Source organism: Papio anubis, chromosome 1, assembly GCF_008728515.1.
Source record: "Papio anubis isolate 15944 chromosome 1, Panubis1.0, whole genome shotgun sequence".
Lineage (NCBI taxonomy): Eukaryota > Metazoa > Chordata > Mammalia > Primates > Cercopithecidae > Papio > Papio anubis.
The window spans coordinates 76,897,340-76,906,002 of NC_044976.1; the positions used below are offsets into that span (position 1 = coordinate 76,897,340).

General features: G+C 36.0%; 1 long non-coding RNA gene across 2 annotated transcripts in view; it reads left to right on the forward strand.

Moving 5' to 3' along the window:
- Positions 1-8,110, forward strand: part of LOC103886227 — a 77,096-nt gene extending 68,986 nt beyond the window's left edge. For both annotated transcript variants that reach the window (XR_004175978.1, XR_004175979.1), the window contains 2 exons: positions 6,004-6,079; positions 7,125-8,110. This is a non-coding gene — a long non-coding RNA (uncharacterized LOC103886227). The remainder of the gene's footprint in view (positions 1-6,003; positions 6,080-7,124) is intronic.
- Positions 8,111-8,663: the final 553 nt, after the last annotated feature.

Below are 8,663 nucleotides of genomic sequence, written 5' to 3' on the forward strand. Positions count from 1 at the left end.
TTAGAGTGATGTTATGATGAAAACTGCCTCCAGCTTGTCAGAAAGCTAAATTTCAGAAGGTGCATAGTATAATGGAAAGAAAATAAAAAACTAGGGTGTGAAGACCTAGACTTGAGACCCAATTCTTGCTTTCCAACCTTTCTCATAATATAGCACAAGCAAAAAATTGTAGTGTTCAGATTGGGTAAACAGACCGGCTTGCTTGAGGCCAGAAGCAACTAGCCAATTATTCTGGCTGCTGTAGAACTCTTCCAGCTGAAGAATAGGGATCAATATTTTGCCACAGCTTCAAGGCATGCCAGCATGCCATGGCACAGTCTTTGGGAAGCTCTGACATAACCTATGGTTTTTTGTTAATGCACATATTTCTTAACTGAAGTTATCTTCAAGTTCCTCCTCTGTAAAATAACAAAACACACTTCACTGGTAGTTGTGAAATTCATAGATGATTCTTTTTTAAAAAATGCTAGAGTATATATAACATTGACTATTCTAATAATTTTTTGTGGAAGATCATTTGATGTTGACAACTCACATGTGATGTTAAGAAATTGCTTAAGAAGCTAGATAGATGTGTGTGGGGTAGTAATCTGTGAATACCACTACCTTATTATATTTTTCAGTGGCTTATACCTTGGTATCTTTCTGTGTCAGTTGAGCTAGCATGAGACTTTCTATAAGATCCTTGTTTGAACCTCACAGTTCAAACTACACTGTGGCCTTAATATGTACCCTAAAATTCATATGTTGAAACTTAATCATCAATATGATAATGGAAAGAAATGGGGCTTTTAGGATGTGATTAAGTTATGAGAACTGAGCCCTCATGAATAGGATTAATGATCTTATAAAAGATGTGAGGGAGTGGCCTTTTTCCCCTTTGTTCCTTCCACCATATGAGGACACAGCGTTTGTTTCCTCATGGAGAATGCAACAACAAAGGGCCATCTTGGAAGCAGAAAGACCGGACCCTCACCAGACACTGAACCTGCCAGTGCCTTGATCTTGGATTTTCCAGCCTCCAGAGCTGTAAGAAATAACCATAAAAAAGTTACTGAGCCTCAATTTCTTTTGTGAAATGGGGAAAATGATAGCACCTCCTTCATAAGATTATTGTGAGGCTTAGATGAGTTATTGCATGCAGCAAGCATTGTGTCTTGCACATTTGAGCACAAGATGATAGCAATAATCATTAGTCATAGCACTCTTCCTGCTCAGTCCTTAAAGTTCATGCTGGCTTTTTTGTATTTTTCATTTTAAAATTAATTGTTTCTTATACAGTGAGCAGTGTACAATTAAGGGAGCAGAATTTACTGACAGTATTCTGCTCTGATTTCATTGAAAATCTATTGCTCTTGGTAAGGTATCCCAGATGCTGACTGGTAGACAACCTCACTCTGATTCAGAGGTTTTAACAACATCCTTAGTGGATTACATGTTTCCTGTACAATACTTTTTGTCTGTAATTAAAAAAAATTAGACTGAGAGAGTTATGTTCAAATCCTTGGGTCTTTTACGATGGTTTTGAGTTACCTGACGGCAGAAAAATTCTAAGCACTGTCTCACTATTAGTTTGGAATTACACTGGTTACTGATGATCACATCTTTAATGGACAGAACATATGGGCATGATTCTGGTATAGAAAGCTGAGTTAATATACTTCATTTCATATCATATCTTTGTGATTAATAGGTCAAAGTCCATATTTTTATTTTATTTCATTTTATATTTTTAAATTCTTCCAATCATCCTGATTACTTTTCTCATTTTTCTCCTTACTCCATTATAGGAATCATGTAATGCATTTGCTAAGTGTCCTTAAATACACATACATTTGTATAAAATATACTTTTGTTTTTAATTTATGTAATGATAGTGGGCTATAAATCTTGTTCTATATCATGCTTTTTAAAAACTCGACTGTGCTCTTAAGAATTATTCACATTTGTCTACATACATCTATTACTCTATCTATAGGATATAACCACCACCACCACCACATCATATTATCAAATCTCCTAATGATGGTCACCAAAGTTGCCAGCAATTCCTCATAACACAAACAGCTTCATAGTTTATATCCTCATACATGTTCCTATACAGGCCAGTTTAAGCATTTTTCTGGCAAAATATTGGGAATAATATTGTTGAATCAAAGGGCAAATCATGTACATACTTAATTTCTTAGTAAACAAAGCAAGCTTTCCAGAATGGCTGCACATTTTTACATATCCACCAATAATAGCATTTCATCTACCTCATATTTAAATAGCTATTTAGGGTTCTTTTTCTGTAAATTGCCTTACATATTCTTTGCCAATTTTTTCTTTTGATTTTTTTTTCTGTTAACTTTTGTTGATTAGAAGGTATTCTTTAAATGTATTTTAAATGTTAGTCCCTTATTAATTTTAGACATTGCAAAGATCTTCTCTTAGTCTTTCCACTATCTATTAAATTTGATATTCTTTCTTGAGAGAACTTTGTGTGTATGCTCCTTTGTTGAACTGAAATCCTTAATTCGGATGCCATCAAAACTATTTTTAATACATGTCTTGTGTTTTGTTGGTTTCCTAAGAAGACCATTTCTAGTACACAAGGTTAGTTTCCTACATTTAGAAAATTCAACTCTGGAAATTACAAGGACAAAATTATTAGTTGTAAAGAACCGAATCTATATTATAGAATGAATTATGTATTAGTTCTGCATTAGTTTGTTAAAGTTTCCATAACAAAATACCACAGACTGGTGGCAGAACCAGGCTGTTTTTCTTCACTCTCTACCTTTCCTCTGTAGGTGAGCTCATCTAGTCCCATCTAGTCCAAATGTTAATGATTTCTAAATTTTTATCTCTTGTCCCTGGTTCCTTTAAACTATACAAATGTGTGCCCATTTGTGTCTCCCTACCTTTTAACAATTTAAATCATTTTTTGAGGATCGATCAATCTATCTATCTATCTATCTATCTATCTATCTATCTATCTATCTATCTATCTGTCTATCCTAATATGGTTTGGCTGTGTCCTTACCCAAATCTCATCTTGTATCATAGCTCCCATAATTCCCATGTGTTGTGGGAGGAACTCAGTGGGAGAGCAATTAAAACTGAAGGGGGTGGTTTCCCATAATTGCCTCCTAAGCAGGAGTAAATCTCTATGAGATCTGATGGTTTTATAAGGGAAACCTTCACTGATTTCATTATCTCTGTCTGTTGCCATGTAAGATGTGCCTTTCACTGGCTCGCTGCTGACTGTGAGGTGGCCTCCCAGTCACGTGGAAGCAAGTGAGTCCATTAAACCTCTCCTTTTTGAAAACAAATTCACCCGGCCTTGGGGTAGGCATGTCTTTATCAGCAGGAGTGTGGAAATGACTCAATTATCTATCTATCTATCTATCTATCTATCTATCTATTCATTCCATTCATCTATATATCTATCTATCTAGTTTTAAGCAATTTTATGTATCAACTTTTTGATTTCTCAGCCATGGGGTAATCTAGATTAAAACATTGCTCTCTGTGTGTGTTTGTAGCTGTTTCTGGGGTGATTAGTACCTGGAATTCAGACTCTGTGCAAAGGATTTCGTCTCCCCCAATGATCAGCAGTGTTATTCAATCCATTGAGGGCCTGAATATAACAAAGGGTAGAAGAAGGGGGAGGAGGAATTGGCCTCATTTTTTCCCTGCCTCACTGTTTGAGCTAGGACATCTTTTCTTATCTTTTCTTGCCCTTAGATTTGGATTTATATTATTGACTCTCCTGGTTTTCATGCCTATGGACTTGCATTAAATTAACACCACCACCAGCAGTAGTGGTTCTCCTGTGCAGCCTGTCACCACTGGAACATTCCTGTGTATAAGCTCCCCCGATAAACCCTATGTCTTTTTCACTGCACCCAGGTCTCTTCTTCAGCCTCTCAGATATGGTGCCATCCCTATTGGAGTCAATAGGGGTCCAGCACACCTTTCTCTACTCTTTTGATGACTTTTGCATATGATCTAGGAAACAGAATCAATTAGAAGAGAATTTCACAAACTCCCACCACCACATCTTCCCACTAACTGCATCTGTTCTTTTTTCTTCTTTTACCGGAGATGAACAAATCCTCATGTCAAACGTGAATCTGTCTTTCTTGTATTAAGCACCTCTCACATCTGCCTACTCAAGGAATTGCACCAGTGATTTGCTACCGTTCTACTCTACTGTAATTTTTCCCAGGCTTTGTGGCATTATCTCAATCTAATTCTACTCTACTGTAATTTTTCCCAGCCTTTGTGGCATTATCTCAACATAAGAACATGCTGCTATTTTTTCCCCTAAAAATAGGAAGAAAAGTCCCACCTCTATTGAGGACTCATTCCTCTTCTGCTGCTGTAGCGTATTTTAATTGCATCATTGCAGAGCATAGAGGTGACCCTGGGGGACGGTGGAGTGTTGTGTGTGTACGGAAACTGGGAGCTTTAGTAGGCAGCTATAATGTTTATCTACTGGCATAAAAGTATTTCCGTATTTTAAGAACTAGAGCTCTGGGGCTGGTGCATGCCAGGAAATATCAGTGCTAGAGGTAGTACTTTATTATTCCCCAATTTGCAGTCAAGGAAATCAAGGCACAGAGAGATTGAGAAATTTGCTTAAAGTCACAATAAATTTGTGGCACATCTGGAGTTAAACTGGGAATGTTGGTGCCCTGGCCTGTGCTTTTACCCAGTGTGTAATATAACTTCATAAAGAGGTATTCTGCTTATTGGCCACAATGGGCTCTGTAGGGATTTGAGTGGAAGGGAGATCAATGGATTGTTTTAAAAAGTGTCTGCCTGTTTGTTTTTCCATCCCAGATGATATTATAAGTAACTAAGTTGTTCAAGTGACTTCCATGAACCATGAAGCAGAGAGTTGCAATAGGAGCTATCTTGGTATATATATATCTTTTAGTTTGTAAAATTATGAAATGTTATTTCTGTATTATGTATTTTTTATGGAAACAAGGTGACTTAGAAATGAGAAAAAGTTATAAAAGAGTTTAATGAAATGTCATGAGCATGTAAAACATATAAAAATATAATAGGCATATTATAAAATAATTTATGTATAAAATATGCAAAATTGTAAAGTGAGAAAATGTTACGAGTACATGAGTGATCCATCATAAAATGTGTAACAGCAAGCAATAATTGTACTCTAAGTTTTGCTAGATTTTAATTACTTTAACTTTGATCCCACACTGGTTTTATGAGATATGAGAGACTGGCTACTGTGTGTGAGGTCAAGATCCAGGTGAGAGTCAATTAATGTCTTGAGAGAACAAGAATTCAGTCTGTGTCTAGCACAATGTTTACTGGGTTTTCTATAAATATTTGGTCTAAGTACAAAGGATTGAAGATTTGGGATGAGCACAGAGAAAGATGAGTTAACATTTCTGGGGATAATAAATGCACAAATTCTTCAGTGAGGAAACTTCCATACTTATATAAGTATTTTCTCATCTGATCACTTCAGTTTTGTTAGAGTGAAATGGCAGTAGTAATACATCCCAGTTTCCTCTGGTATCTTTGCTGTGAAGTCAGGTGGCAGAATTTGATTAAGAATGTGGGCTCCAGATCATTACTGCTTGAATTTTCTCTCAACCTACCACTTACTAACTTTGATAATTTGGACAATTTACTTCTTTGCAATTCAGTTTCCTCATCTGCAATATTGGGATAATAGTACCTGCCTCATAGTTCTGTCATGAGGATAAAAGGTGTTTGTGAGTTAATGTGTGTGAAGTGCTTAACAGTGTGTGGGCTTTTAGTAGTAAGTGCTAAAAAATATTGATTACTTCTGAAGTCCAAGCATGCTGATGACCAATTAAAGATGACTTTACTGATGAAAATAGGGAATCTTGAATTGTCAAAGTGTACAATATTCCTTGAGAACCATTATTAAATATCTAAGGATGATTAGGAGAAACAAAGACTTTGCTCTCATTTAATGGGATCTAGTCATTGTCATTTTGTTTATTATAGGGCATGAGATCAAGACGGAGTGGTAAAGCAGAGGTGGCTTGCTGTTCAGATGATCAAGGCTGTCCTTCACGACCAAGTTAGTGTGGAGAATAAGACAATATCTCTGCCTAATGAGGTGGTTCAGACGAACTACTTCAACAGAATCATCATATTTAATTAATTTTATTTTAATTCATTAATTGTAATGAATTATTTTCACTAATTGTAATGAATTCTTTTCACTATTGCTTGAGAGAGAATGACATAAAACAATTGTTTTGAATGTCAAGCGTATGTTGCAGCAGAGCAGTATTGGAACTGTTCTCATCATAAATTCAAATGCACCCATCAGCCACAGCTCTCTCAGCCACAGACAGTTATTGGCTATCTCTCAATCCCCTACTTGTCCGCATCCAATGATGCATTTATTAATTTGCACCACTTGCATCACTTGCTCTGTACAGCAATTGTTTGAGGTAGGTATTGCTGCCCATGTTCAATTGCTTAGCATGCATCACATAATTTGTTCTCTACAATAATACTAAGTAGGTATTTAAAAAAATTCTTGTTAACATGAGAAATTTGAAGCTTACAGAAGTTAAATAGTGGGATTAGTTATCGGATCCAGATCTTTTATGACTCCAACATTCTTAATTACCGTTATACATTACATGTTATATCATGCTATACATATTAACATTATGGCATCTCTTACCCATTTCCTAGGAATGGTTTTTCCATTCAAATAACTTGCATTACCACTCCTTTCTTTGCCTATAATAACAATATGACTATTTTTCCGTTTTTTACTATGTCTACTAAGAAGCTTAAATCCAAATATGAGGCTTAATTGTAGTAATGTTGATGAATTGCATGTTTAAGCTTTCTTAGTCTTGGTATCTTACTCTCTTATTTGTATTTCACCCAGGTTTGATTTTTAATTCTATCCTTGGATTTTCATTTTATCATTTGTTTTAATGCCTCCTTCACATCACACAGTCAGATCCTTTGTGGAAGGTGATGAATGGGTGAATAAGCATTTAAAGCATATGTTCATAGCTTCATCAATTGTACAACAGGGTGGATTAAAGATAAGATAATTATTAATTAAAAGTGACCTATGCTTCTGGTTGTTTCCACAGGTCGTTGAGTCCCCCAAAATCAAGTGACAAAATATATATTTTTTGAGAGTCAATATTGTGAATTATTATCTGGAATAAACATCTTTAAGAGTATGCTAAGTCTAACATATCATTCAATAACTGTTTGCTGGCTAAACATTCTGAATTAAGAACTATAAATTCAGATATATCTCATTTTATTGTGCTTTATGTTACTGCACTTTGCAGATATCGCATATCCAAAAAATTGAATGTTTGTGGCAATCCTGTGTCAAAAAAGCCTATTACCATCATTTCTGTCAGTAGCACTGCTCAATTCATGACTCTGTATCACATTTTGGTAATTCTCACAATATTTCAAACTTTCTCATTATTATTATATCTTATGGTGATCTCTGATCAATGATCTTTGATGCTATTATTATAAATGTTCTGTGGTGCCACAAACAGTGCCCTAAAATTAGAACAATTAATAGCCCTATGATGGCTTCTAATTGTTTAGGTGAAGAGTTATTAGTCTCTCACTTTAAATCAAAAGCTAGAGGTGATTAAGCTTGGTGAAGAAGATATGTTGAAAGCTGAGCTAGTCTAGAAGCAAGGCCTCTTGTGCCAAACTGTTAGCCAACTTGTGAATGCAAAGGAAAAGTTCTTGAAGAAAATAAAAGTGCTACTTCAGTGAACACCCAAACGACAAGAAAGCAAAAGAGCCTTATTGCTGATGTGGAGAAAGTTTTAGTGGTCTGGATAGATCAAACCAGCCACAACATTCCCGTAAGCCACAGCTTAACCCAGAGCAAGGCCCTAACTCTCCTCAATTCTATGAAGTTCGAGAGGTGAGGAAGCTGCAGAAGAAAAGTTGGAAGTTAGCAGAGGTTGATTCATGAGGTTTATGGAAAGGAGCTGTTTCCATAACACAAAAGTGCAAGGTGAATCAGTAAGTGCTGATGGAGAAGCGGCAGCAAGTTACCCAGAAGATCTAGCTAAGATCATTGATAGAATTGGCTACACTAAACAACAGATTTTCAATGTAGACATACAGCCTTCAATTGGAAAAAGATGCCATCTAGGACTTCCGTAGCTGGACAGGAGAAGTCAATGCCTGATTCCAAAGCTTTAAAGTACAGGTTGACTATATTGTCAGGGGCTAATGCAGCTGGTGACTTTTAAGTTGAAGCCCAATGCTCCTTTACCATTCTGAAAATCCTAGGTCCCTTAAGAATTATGCAAAATCTACTTTTTCTGTGCCTTGTAAACATCAAAGCCTGGATGACAGCGTATTTGTTTACAGCGTGGTTTACTGAGTATTTTAAGTACATGGTTGAGACCTACTGGCAAGAAAAAAAGATTCCTTTCAAAATATTGCTGCCCATTGGCAATGCACACAGCAAATCAAGGGCACCAATGGAGATATATACAAGGAGATGAATGTTGTTTTCATGCTTTCTAACAACATACATTCTGCAGCCAATGGATCGAGAGGTAATTTCTACTTTTAAGTCTTATTATTTAAAAAATACATTTTGTAAGGCTATAGCAGACATCAACAGTGATTCCTCTGAT